Below are 13,885 nucleotides of genomic sequence, written 5' to 3'. Positions count from 1 at the left end.
CTTGCTCTTTTACTGGATGATTCAGGGAACCATCACATCCACTAAACACATAATGGTGGCTTGGCTTTTTACAGCAAGTTATTAACTACGCTAGAGCAATGAACATGTTGTACCATCAGGACTCATAAAACCTGAAAATGTCAAGTGTAGATGTTTGCTTTCTCTGATGCCTGAGTTCAGGAGCAGGTTGTCTGGGCTTTTCTGTCTTTTTCCTCACCTCAATACCTCCCCCACCTCCACCCTGCAACCCAAAATGCAATGAAAGGCACTGAAGGACAAATACTTTCACAAAGCTGACTATATGACAGCACGTTGAATGTCTTCAAAGAGAAACAGGCCCCCTGTTTTCCACCTATTCATCCAATCAAGTGAATTGAGGGAAATGATCACAGACATTCAGCCTGGGACGTTATATTACCAATGACTTTCTTGTCATAACAGAGATAGCTTACAGGTCTGAAGCAGTTTCTGCTGAGTTCCTTCCACTGTTTTTGAGGTACTAGTCCATACTAAAATGAACTGAATTGCATCAAGTGCTCAAATTCTTCCTACGTTAAACTGTAATTGCAGACACAGACTAATGGCCTGAGATGGAAAACAGAGAAACAAAAGATAACAGCAGATATGAAAAACTGCCAATCAAGCAGCAAACCCAGCTCAATCACAAAGGCGTGTTTTCTCTTGGGGTCTAGCTGACTGCCTGAGACAAGTTAACTGGAATTAGGTGAGATGAATCCTGCCCTACAAACCAGCCAAAAAGGATTATTTCAAACGATACACAGTGCGTATTTAACTGCCCATACTTACTCTGAAGTACTGATATAAAATTAAGCTCCAAACAGGCATTCCAAAATTTACTGCTCAGTCAAGTATTGCTCTGCTGATTCACGGCGAAGATTTTACACAAGAACGCTACATTAGAATATTACTTAAAAATTAATAAGGTTTTTGTTTATTCTTCCTTAATAAAATTCAAACCATTACACTATGAGTGTAACCAGTTTATTAGTCACACTTAACAACATGTTATGATAGCTAAAGACCAGAATAAAGCAATGCATAAAGCAACAAGAGGGATATTACATTTTAGCCAATAAAACATGATTTTCCTACATGTTTTCAGTAGTGAGCCATCAGCCTCGTGAAACTAAAATTGAAGGTTCATTACATACGGCACAGGTCTTGCTGCTTGTTACGACAACTGCCTGATAATTCTGCTGAAAACTCTCCTGGGTTTAGTTGTCCAAAATTTTTAAAGTTTTCAGTTTGGACTAAAACTTCCTCTGTGTGGTGTTTGAATCACATCATTTTCTTTTTTCTTGGACATTTTCTAATATTGCCTGTATTGAGAGTGGGTTTGTGGAAGGCAGGAAGAGAAAGGAGAAGGAGAACATACTACCAGAATTAAAAATATTGCTGAGTTTGATTTCTAAAAATAAATAAATAAATAAATAAATATGTTGTGCTCTTTGGAAAATTCAGGAAGACTATAATGTCATGTCAGTAAAAAAGCTCATATGGACCAGATTAAGATGTGTCCAAATTATGTAGTTAAAAGGTTTTGACATGACCCATGTTTGATTCTTACAGTAGTCTCTACTTGAAATATACAATCAACCTCAGTCCTCGGTGCTCAAAATATCCCTGTAACAATCCCAGCAACTGCCCACCAAGGAAGGACATCGCACTCAAAATAAGACCAAGAAGCTTGTAAGTATTTATTACTCTGCAATACAATGAGCAGAAGTTTTGCTTTTAAGGCAAACTTTTAGAGTAACTTTGAGACATGGTTTCCAACTTCTCAAAATAAATATTGGAATACCAGGCAGTTACTTTTAGCATATAGGTTAGTATCAGTGATGGAAACCGTGATTTTAGTATTTCTTAATCATTTTTTATTTATTTTTTAATTTGTATTTATTATTTTTAAATGAACTATCTGGTTACTCAGATAGTGAGGAGGAGAATTCTGATCTGAATGCAGAAGGAAACGAAGTTTAAACTCAGAGAAGCCCAAAGAAATGGAAAAATTAAAGCAGGAACTCTGACGAAGTGCTGATGAGCATCTGAAAGTTATGCAAAGAGATGAAGTGACTGGGATAAATGAGGGAAGTAACAGGAAAGACTAAAAGCTATTTGGCTGGAGGGATTAGGACTAACGTGAGAGATGTTGAGGAAAGAAACGGACTAGAGATAAGAGACCGAAACTGTGACAACATACTTGATAGCAGTACTGAAACACTCTCCCTTACTTGTTTGTTTTGGGTCAAACTCAGGGTTTTGCCAGCACAGGGGCTTGTGTCCCAGCACAGAGAACTGGACCGGGTTATTTGACAGCACTGAGAAACATCCAAAACAACAGCAACATATCCACCTCTTTACCCCACCGAGCAATTTTTCAAATGTACACATTTCTTCTGTCAAATTCATTATACCCTCACACAAACACAGCTGTGGTGCCAGAACGCAGGAGACAGTGCAGAGGTAGGAAGAAGTGATGGGAGAAAAGATGTTTAAAACAGTTTACACTGATGAATAAATTCGTGCAAATGAATTGATGAGAATTGATGTGTAGTTATTATTGATTAATTATTTGACAAATATTGATTGATAATATAAATGAACTGATAATATGGTGACAGTGAAAAGAAGTTGATGTGGGAAGGAGAAAATGGTTCTTGTCTATACAGATTAGAGAGAGAGAAAAGTGGGACAGGCTAGGCAAGAGTCTAAACTGGAAAAGAAGTCAAAAAAGTAAAGATTAAAAAGGCATGAACAGAAAGTACCATATGACGTCTGACAAACCAGCCCAAATAGTCTCAAACATCACCTAGTCTCACTGAATCATTCTGAATTCAGAATACATCTGGTCCCAAGTACCTCATTTCCTTATCTGCCACATAAAGATAACGCTGCCCCTTCAGCTTCTAGAAATAGCGTGGCATTTGTAAAGGTCCTGGATAACAATTAGTGACAAACCACAGAAAAATGCATGAGAGAAACAAGCATAACAGAATTTACATAGCAAGAAATAAACCTGAAAGCCTTGAAGGTATGACAAGCTATTTAAAAGGTGTTCATGAAGTGCACAGGTGTGACAGGGCTCACTAGCTGAATCAGAGCAGCTGTGGAAAAAGCCATACCCACTGTGTGATCAAAGACTATCAGCTTGCATACAAAGGGGGCATGCATGCATGCAAAATAAGGCATACAGGTATTTATTAGTTTTCAAGGCTTTTATTAATCAAGCTTAGTGGTATTCTAAGTGCATCTGTTCATAATCATCTTGGGGAACATAGTTTTTAGGAACATTTATCAAAAGCCTTATAGATGTATCCTTTTTAGAAGCCAGTATACATGATTAATAAATACTACAATCACTGTTTGCATCACTGATATTAACCTATATATTAAAAGTAACCACCTTGAGTCCCAGTACTGATTTTTGAGAAGTTGGAAACCATGTCTCAAAGTTACTTTAAAAGTTTGCCTTAAAAGCAAAACTTCTGCTCATTGCATTGCAGGGTGAGAAAACAGTCTGCTCCCCAACACTGCCCTCTGCACAGAGGCAGGCTGTTGAGATACGGAGCAGCCAGAGGAAAAGTCTGCAAACAGAGACTTGAAGAAACTCAGCACGAGCAAGTGCTGCGCAACCCCACCATACCCAAAGCCAGTGTGGGGTGTAACTTAAAAAAAATGACAGAACTGGTTTTGAAGCAAAGATTTGGACTACAAAATGAGGAAATCGGGGCACTGGGTGGGGAGGCACAGAAGGACAGGTAGAGGGGAAACAGATCCTTGTCTAGGCAGGTGATAAGGTATAGGAGGAGGAAACAGGATATTGCTCAATATTGGCAGAAGTCTTTAAGACCCCACTTGTCATTTAAATAAACCCACTTAAAACATGCTCTAAGTATACTAGGTATTCCTGAGTAGCACCTCAACAATTAAAGTCAATGCATTGTAACATCAGAACCCTCTAACTGTATTCTTCCTGGCAAACAGATTATTTATTTATTTAAAACTTTATCCACTTCAGGGAACTGTGAAATGTAAAAAGAAAACCAGCAACTCCAGAAGAGTCTGTCCATCACAGCCTTTCCTTAAAGCTAACCCTTAGGATCTGCCCTTAATCAGTAATCTTTCCTGAGGCACGTTACCCCTCCTTGGCTTCCTGGCAGTGGGGAAATCTTTCTTTATGGAGACTCTCTCTGTAGCTCACAGACCATTTTCTCTCCTCTGATGTGTCCTTCTGGGCCCAGTATGATGCAGAGCCATCAGTGCAAAGCTGAAACTCCTCTACGTGCTCTTTCTTCCAAAGATGTTTAGGTTTCTGAGCAAGATTGTCATCAATACATCACCCCTCTCCTACAACTTACTCATTGCTTTTCAGAAACATCTGTCTGTGGGACTGGAACACTCCAGCCTTGGCCTTAGGGCAACAGATCCTCCCTACTCTTGTACACCCTGAATAATCCCTCTTCTTTTTTTCTGTAATCACTTTCATCATCTCTAGGAGAAGAGAATGCCTGTTTTCTAGCTGTTGACAAATTAAAAAGAGGCAAATGAAAAGAAGGACTTATTTTGCATGGCACCTACATCAATAGACTCTTCACTAAAACCTCCAGGAAGAAATTTCAAAGTGATCCATTATTGAAAAAAAAACGCCCTGAATAATGCATATACAGTACTTTTGGCAGCTAATGAAACTCAGTGCCTTGTGTCACTAGGGGGCAGGAGATCAGTACCTTCTTTCCTGTCTTGACAGCACAGGCTGTAGCTACCGAAATTTAAGTGGAAAATAGTGGAAATGCCTCACACACTGAAAACTGGAAAAATTCCTTCTTGCCTGGAAACGTGATGAGAAAAGAAACATGTTAAAAAAATCATAAATCCACAGTTCAAGGTGGTCTTCAATTCCAACTTTTTGTTAAGCTCTAAGGAATGCACTAAACCTGTCTGTTCCCTCCTCTAGCAGGCAGGGACTGCAAACCTCACCTCTTTTCCTTCTGGCTTCAAGAGGGAAGATGCAATAACTTGTCTGCCTTGCCATTGTGTCCGGGCTTTGCTGCATACCCAGGGTTTTCTCAGTCCCTGCCCCCATACTCTGACTACCTTCACATCTACATGTGTAAGGGCACCAGAGCATGTTCTCCTCTCTTCACTGTAATACCACCATTAGTAGCTCGAGTCCTGCACATGGAAGGTGTTGGAGGTGGGGAGAGGCAGAGCACTAACAGACAGTAAATTGCTCCCTGTATTTCATTAAGGAGCAGCAATAAGTGTTCCCATCTTTTCTTCTTCAGCCCTTGCAAATATGCATCCATTAACTACTTCTGCCTCCTTACAGTGTACCTTTCTCCATGGTCCTCAGAGCCGTGCAGAAGAACAGGTAAGCAGGAACCCTCCACAGCAGCAAAAAGAAATGTTAATATTCCCATATGCTCACTAAAATCATCCCTCACTGTTGTCAGCTTCTGATTATATATTTTCTTCCTTGTACACATACACATGAACACTATGATACATTTATAAATAACACTACACTAACACATGCAAGTATCTTAGATTTTAATGTCTTAAATTCTCTGGGGCTTTTAAAAATATTCTGATACAAAGGCTTCAAGAAGGTCGCCATTCATAGCAATTAAGATAAGTATTTTAGGCGTTCTGTCTATCACTCTAATTTTCTGATTGCACCTATGAGAACATGAGCAATAGAAATGCACATCTATAAAAAAAAAAAAGTATATATAGACTAAAGGGGCTCAGATGTAGCTTAAAATAATTCAGGTATATCTGTATAGGGAAATTAACTCTGAAGACATTCAAACAAGCTCATTTTTGACACATCATTATAATTATCATCTCGATGGAATAACAGTCAGCACTTTCTAATTATCCTACATTTAAAATACACATTTGACTCTCCCCCCCTGCATCCATTTAAAGTCCTTAATTTTCCCTGCTTGTGTATTGGGATAGAGCACTCCGTGTGCGACCCCAATGATCGCAATCACAAAGAGCTGTAGAAGCATCTTACTTATCTTGAAATGGGGACAAGCAAACATTACTTTCCCCACTTTACTTTGTAGCGTATTAAATGCATATATTCTTGACAAACAGTTCATAGCGAAATCCCTAATAGCAGGGTACTTTGTGCAAGTATGTACCAGCTTACGAATGTCTTTATTTTCTGCACGTTTTCTCCCTTCTCTAATGAATCAGGTTTTGGCTACTTCACGCTCAAAGATTACTACAAAAAGGCCAAAATCCTCTGTAATGTGCTCCTACCGGTTGGAACCAGTGCCTTGTTTTCAAGACTTGTTCATAAAGTTCGAGTAGTTAAATCATATAACATCCAAAATGGCTTTTAAGACCCCGGAGACCACTTTCCAAGTACTTATTCTTTGCTTAGTAGTTAAGGATGTGCATTTTTCATGGTTCAGCTCCTCGTTTTACATGGAGCCTGCATAGCCCGAGGTGTCACGTTTCATGGGAATTTCACAAAGCATAAAAAATTGCACAAAAACCCAAAGATTCATTTTCATGTAGACAGAAAGCAACCCGAAGCCTTCCAGACTCTGTCAGCTCTAAAAACAAGGGAAATCCATAATTTTATGGTGGTGTTATTGCTGAATTCCACGTAGGCTCTGAGAACACCATCTTCTCCTCACAAGCAGTCACAACACGGACGGCCAGTCCCACAGGGCGCACGGAGCCGCTGGGTTTATTTGTAGATGTGTAAATTACTGTTTGGTGGTTCAACTTTTGAACTCACATTTGCTTCAGTGCCAATTTCCCATCCCAGGCTGGGAGGACCCGCGCTGTACGCCATGCGTTAGGACCATCTGGCTCTGCTTCCAGACGGATCACGGATCGGAATCGCATCCAGGGAGGAGGGAGGGAAGCGGAGGAGGAGGAGGAGGGAGGAAGGAGAGGGAAGGGGGTTCCTCCACGAGCTAAGGGAACACTTACGGTTGCTGTTTGGTAGGAAACTCTCAGTGCAATAAATGTGTAGGTCGACTCTAAGGAACGTCATTTAAAAACACGCAGATGAGAAAACAAGAAAGGAAGTGCTCTGAGGATAGAGAGGAAAGCAAGTAGGATGCTTTCTGTCGTTTTAAACTGCAAGGTTTCCAAGGTCAAGCTCTCCCGCTACCCTTGGAAAAGTAAATAAATGCATTTGGCCTTAACGAGAGATCTGCAGAAATGAAAGAGGATTCAGCTTCTGAGCCAAGGTCTGCTGTTAATATTATGGCCGAGGAGAGGGTATACTGTGCCTTTTTTTCCAGTACAATGAAAAACGTCCCAACCTCATCATTTCTAAAGAGTTCATGAACCAGGATGCCAAATCCATTCATATTTTTTGATTCCATGGCTTTTCACGACACACAAAAGAATGAACAATCTATGGTTTCTGTACATAGTAAAAGGTACCATGCCATCGCTATTACCTTCGATATGAGCTCGATATTTCTCTGATGGAAATCTGGCAGTGTGGGATTCTCTCAAAAGGAGACCCCGTGGCTGCATCACAGAGGTGCTGTACCTAAGCTCAGCAGTGCTGCTGATGGGCAGGTCTTCCTTGCACAGGTACACTAATTTGCTAATGCAGCTGTGATTCTATTTATTTACATTTTTAGGTGTGGGCTTGGGGGAAACCAAGGCCGTACCTCCACATGGAGCTTCCACGAGGATTTGCTGAGTGTTGGCACAGTTTCACGGGGCTGCAGTCTGCTGTCCCGTGTAACATGAATGAATGAGGCACTGGTCAAATCCCTACAGGACAGGTGTCCAACTCCGATACATTTTCTAATGGACTCTGCAGAAAGATCAAAGAATTGGCTTCACAGGGCGATTAAGTCATCGAGTCCCTCTCAGAAGCAATACCCCTAAGTAATCAAGCTTCAGGCACTTGATTTCTCTTTAAGGCCCAGGCCCTTACTGAAGCTATTTCAAGATCAGCTGAGAGGTTTACATAATTTTTAAAGGACTGCACATAAGAAGCCATCTTGAATGTGTAAAGATAAGGACAAGAACTTCACAGCTACGTGTGGATACCTGCACACTGAAGTTCAAGAGCAGAGCATCAGGAAGGTTTTGGTATTTGGCTTCAGAACAAGAAATAAATGTAAAGGAAAGCCTCATCGTGTGCTGTCTGTTCTATTTAAGCTCTCAGCATATCGCTCTGAAGTTGCTGGAATACCTTCCTACAGCTGGAATACCTCACACAGCTCTCCAGTCCATGCCGAAAACGAAATGTCAAGGTATGCACGCTACATAGCATTAGCTCTATTTCCACTACCAAACGTGCATTACTACCACCTGTTTTACTGCTGTGCTACCAAATCAGCAAGGTACATTTATTTAGCATAGACATAGCCTCTTATTCATTTTATTTCTATTCTTTTGGTATTTGCACAAGCAGTGCCAATGATACAAAGCATTGCATACATTTACTGCAGAAACACATGCTTGTTTATGCTAAATGCTTCATAGTACCCAATTTTTAATGCAAAAGGCTAAAGCCCCACAGTCTGTCCAGGTGCGGGAGGAAAATTCAAGAGCGCTGGAGGATTTCTGGTCCTTGCAACAAAGAGGGGTCTCTTAGGTAAATGCAGCCAGCTGGTTCCTGGAAATGGGTTGCCCCTGTTACAGAGAGCACATTTATAAACCCAAGCATTCCAAGTAGCCCTTGGCTCGATGCAGAAATACCCTCAGCTTGCTGATAACGTTGTGTTTGGCTTTCAGAGCAAGGGGTTATCAGCAGCAGCTTCCACTGCCCGCTTGCAAAGCCTCACCCTCGCTTTCTACTTCCTCCAGCTTCTTGACATCCCCGGGCACACAGCGTGCTGGTGACAGACAGTAACCAGATGGTCTCTTACCACACATCTCCGAGCTGTTTTAGGACTTTAATCTGATTTCCCAGAATATGCGGCAGAGCTGGTTGTGCTAAAGTTGGTGTGCAGGTGAAATCGCGTGCCTCCGGTTTTATAAATAGGCCGAACTGCTGGCGGCCTCAGTGCACATTCATGGCTGAGCTCGTCGCCTGCTGTGGTAGAAAACCTGACCCGCGGCCTTACTTCCACGGCCATACTTCTTTTCACAGAATCACAGAATCACAGAATTTCTAGGTTAGAAGAGACCTCAAGATCATCGAGTCCAACCTCTGACCTAACGCTAGCAGTCCCCACTAAACCATATCCCTAAGCTCTACATCTAAACGTCTTTTGAAGACTTCCAGGGATGGTGACTCCACCACTTCCCTGGGCAGCCTGTTCCAGTGCCTCACAACCCTTTCAGTGAAGAAGTTCTTCCTAACATCCAACCTAAAACTCCCCTGGCTCAACTTAAGCCCATTCCCCCTCGTCCTGTCACCAGGCACGTGGGAGAACAGGCCAACCCCCACCTCGCTACAGCCTCCCTTGAGGTACCTACAAAGAGCAATAAGGTCACCCCTGAGCCTCCTCTTCTCCAGGCTGAACAAGCCCAGCTCCCTCAGCCGCTCCTCGTAGGACTTGTTCTCCAGGCCCCTCACCAGCTTCGTCGCCCTTCTCTGCGCCCGCTCAAGCACCTCCATGTCCTTCTTGTAGCGAGGGGCCCAAAACTGAACACAGTACTCGAGGTGCGGCCTCACCAGAGCTGAGTACAGGGGTACGATCACCTCCCTAGCCCTGCTGGTCACACTGTTCCTGATACAAGCCAGGATGCCGTTGGCCTTCTTGGCCACCTTTCTCTCCATCTATCTTCTTGCAAAGTTTGGCTCCCATTTACTGGCGAGGAATCAAAGGGTTCCTCATCCTCAAGTCCCACTGTGGGATTGGGAAGTTTCAGGCTCCTAAATTCCCGCTCCAGTGCTTTGGTAACCTCCCTGGTCCCCTGGCATTGGCAGTTTGCAACAGTGTAGATCACAGATACTAAGCTTGAAGGGAATTCAATGGACTCCTACGTAATTTAAGCATGTAACAAAGATCAGAATGTGCCTTGGAGTTACTTTTCACACATGATTTCAGTGATCTACGATGCTTTGTTCTTTCTTATTTACACTTTAGGGCTCGCACAGGACTTTTCTGGTAAAAGCCTCCCATTAAATTACTTAAAAATACCCAAAGGCCTCACAAAATGAAGAGAGAAAATGAATGCTGTTATATGCTCATTTTATCTGTGCAAAGATAAAAGCATGCTTGTAAAAAAAATGCAATTCCAAAATAAACCACATTTACTAAGAAAAAAAATGTTGGGCATAATAATTAACTGTTGTTCTAGCAGATTAAAGATGTTGCTGACTGTGTATATGAAGCTAGAGACTTTTAATCCTTTTAAATGCTGTGCCACTTTCCCTGAGAATATATCCTATCCCTCAGCCAGGACCATCACATTCACCTTCTGTGCTCGTTACAGTGTCTGTAGAGACCAACAGGACTTTATCACTTCATCAGAAGTGCAATCCTGCAATACAAAACCCCAAACTGGTTCCACTACAACCCAGTCTTCTGCCCAGATTATTGAATGGAGCACAGATTATTCCAGTAGACGACACATCATGTCTTTCTTTTCGGATTTATTATAATGGTTTTGATTTTCTGGGGGAGGAGGTGGCTTAAGCACAAACTTTGCCTCAAATCCTAACTCCTAGCCTCCTTCCAAACATTTCCATTTTTCCTTCAAAAATGAAAGACAAACAAAAACCACCAAACAAAAAACATCTCATCCAGACTTTAAACCCAAATTCTCATTCCCCATATAAGCATACAGCTTCTGCATCCTGCAGAGGTTCATTCAAGCACACCCTAGCACACACACACACTGATGCTGCAATTTTTTCCTCACCCTTAGTTTTTGAAACCATGGACTGCAGTAACGCCAGGGCCTCTTTCTGCTTGGACTGGACACCTAGCTTGTGTCACATTCATCAATCGTGACTATTTTCATTTATCTTTCACCATTTCCATTTGGCTTTGAAAATTCAGGCAATCTTGTAACTGGCACAGAAACATTTAGGTTCAGTGCAATGAGTGGAGTTCATTGCTCGTAAGGATATTCTCTCCCAAAGTGGGGAGAGGGGAAAAAAAAAAAAGGAAAGCAAGCCTGTTTGTAGGGGGGAAACCCACAAAACACAGTTTCTTTACATCTCCATGACAATTAAAAGGAAAATCAAAGAGGAAAATTTAGTGTGAAGAACTAGTAAGGAAGAAGAAAATCTGTTTCCTCAATTAGTATTTTAACAGAACAGTTCAAGAGTGAAGCCCTGACTACCGTTGTTTCACATCCATAGACTACAGACTGACAAAAGGAAGTATTTTCGGAGAGGTGCTGTCAAACAATCCTATTTCACAGAACCTACCAGAAATAAACGGTCACTCTTCAGCACTCGACAAACAATTGTCCTGATTTCTCAGCATTGCATGTAAAAGACACACTTATCTTCCATTCACCCATTAAAGTAACTAAAACTTTTGTGAGTCATATTTAGTCATTTTTTTGGCAGCTCAGCCAGCCTTGAGCCCAGTCAAAACTGCTAAGCAGAAATGCACAATCAGGAAGCGTTAGAGTGAAACAACACAGACTTTTAGGAAAAAAAGGAAAGCGAGTTCAAGAAATGGCTAGTACCTGGGAACGCAGAAGGTACTGAACACCTACATCATCCACAGATGCCTGTATTTCTAATCTATTTTCACTTTTAGGTACAAAGTTATTTCTTGAAGACTGCAGGCAAATAGGAAACACTCAGAAACCACTTCATCAAAACCAAGGATGACAGCACATGGGTAAGCCCTGCCAGTAGAAGCAATGCAATGGCGAAGGCTGCTATTTACGGTCAGCCCTGTAAGCTGTGTTAGTAGCATAGGAGGAAAACAGTGAGTTAAATGAGAGGTGCTGGAGAAATACAGACAGGATATGGGACTAAAGAGAAATCCTATCCCTTTATGATTCACGTTAAGCCCATTGAAAACAAGGAGGATATATTCCACTCCAATAGGAACCACAAGACCAGGACATCACAGCAGTAAGGGAAAAAAAAAATCTAGACAGACTTTTCTTTTTTTTAAATCTCAATAACAAAAAACTCAGCCACTGTCTATGGCCTTCCAAAAATAATACATCATGTAAGAGTGTTTTTCTTGTGTATTTAATGTTTCTTTTCAGCACTCCTCAATGTATTTGGATAAGATTGGCCAGCTACACTGTACTTCCAAACCTACCTTTATCTCGTTGCACATGCAGACCTATTCGGAGAGCACACGCTAGCTCCTGGAACTGAAAACCAGCTGACAAAACCTTGGAGTTGCAACAAGCTTTGAACTTACTGAAAGACAGTCGTGAAAATTTTAATTTCTGAAATAAAAGCTCCATCACACGGAAAAAATCCTATTATTGTAGCAGACTCTAGGATATATTACCCAGAAAATTACTTCAGTGTCAAGAGCCAGTAAAATGGGCGGAACAAAAGCCATTATTTGGGTATTTGTAAGATAGTACCAATCCCTGAAAGCATCTTTTTAACGTAAGGATCTTAGTTCTGATGTGAGCGACTCTGGTATTAGTGGGTCATTCTGTCAGTGAGGAGGCTCAGTGCCCTGGATCTTATCTGATACAGGAAAAGAAGAGCTGCGGGGCAATCCAGTGTTTGGACTGCAAGGCCACTTGGGTGCTCAGGTAGTGTAAACACCTATCAGGTTTCCTTGCTTTGAGTTTCCAATACCTGACTGCAAAAGCCTGCTGAAGGGCAAAGACATCACCCAGCCACTAGATCAATGCTCAGCTGATTAAGCAGTAACCCCCTGGACTGAAGGCCAGACTGTCTAATGCAGCACCTTTATTTTGCTTCCAGACTGAATTTTTGGAGAGTATTGATAGCTGATTTTCTCCCAGAAAGTTTTGTTTTTGTTTTTCCCAGTTGTAAAGAAAGCCTTTTTTCCTCTCATATATTTCTGTGTTCTTGTCTACTTGCGTTGTGGTTAACAGTCTTTAACTTCTGACTATATGCAAGCTACTATTCAATTACATTTACATCACTGCATGACTACTGACACAGAACATAATTTCTGTGGTACTGGTTTGGTGTCTTATCCAATCCCAAAAGCTGATATTTGTACAGCCTTCAAGTTCTTTGCACAAAACCACACTTACTATTTGAATTCTTGCTTTCAGTAACTTAGCACTTCTGGTTCTTCGAAAAATCTTTTTCTATTTTCGTATTTTACTCCTCAATTTGCAGATTGAGTGTTGTCAGCTAAATATATCAAACTGACATTTTCAGGGACAGCTTTGTACGTCAGTCTAAGAAAATTCAGATGAGCAATCCACCACAGTTATGCATCCATTAGTGCTCTCTATTGACTATGAGATCACCCACCAGTATGGATCCCTTGTTATGACTGCTCTGCCCTCAGTCATAACCCTTCAAAACACTGAAGGAACTCTCCTGATTTGCAGACTGGGTTTCCTTGCTAAATAAAAATTGCATGCAGGCACACATGATATGCATGCAGGAACACTATACAGTAAGTCAGCTTTCTAATTCAGTACAACTCTTTCCACATCGCTCCCCAAATTCTACCTTTGCCAGTTGTCTTTTTAAGTGCAAAGAACAGAACACAGTCCTCTGATTACCTACTTAGCTCCAAAATATCAGATAGCTGAAACTGCTTCCAACCAACTTACCTTAAAATATGACTGTCTCACTGTTTATTCCCTACCATGTGACAAGCTACTAATCCCATTCCACAAAGTTATGTTGCCCTGTGACCTTTGACATTTACAATTATCCAGTGCAAGCTCTAGAATGCCTTTTCTTTCTTAGAATTAGGGCTTTTCAATATAATTGAAATGAAAAGCTGGACAACAGAGAGAATATCAGTATTTTATTTTTCCATTTCAT

The 13,885-nt window shown here is 41.3% G+C and overlaps 1 protein-coding gene across 4 annotated transcripts in view; it reads right to left on the bottom strand.

Moving 5' to 3' along the window:
• FHOD3 (formin homology 2 domain containing 3) overlaps positions 1-13,885 on the bottom strand; it is a 374,500-nt gene that overhangs the window by 176,724 nt on the left and 183,891 nt on the right. The window lies entirely within an intron of this gene.

This window comes from Aythya fuligula, chromosome 2 (genome assembly GCF_009819795.1).
Source record: "Aythya fuligula isolate bAytFul2 chromosome 2, bAytFul2.pri, whole genome shotgun sequence".
Taxonomy (NCBI): domain Eukaryota; kingdom Metazoa; phylum Chordata; class Aves; order Anseriformes; family Anatidae; genus Aythya; species Aythya fuligula.
The sequence above is the reverse complement of the archived record's forward strand: the minus strand, read 5'-3'. Positions and strand labels throughout refer to the sequence as shown.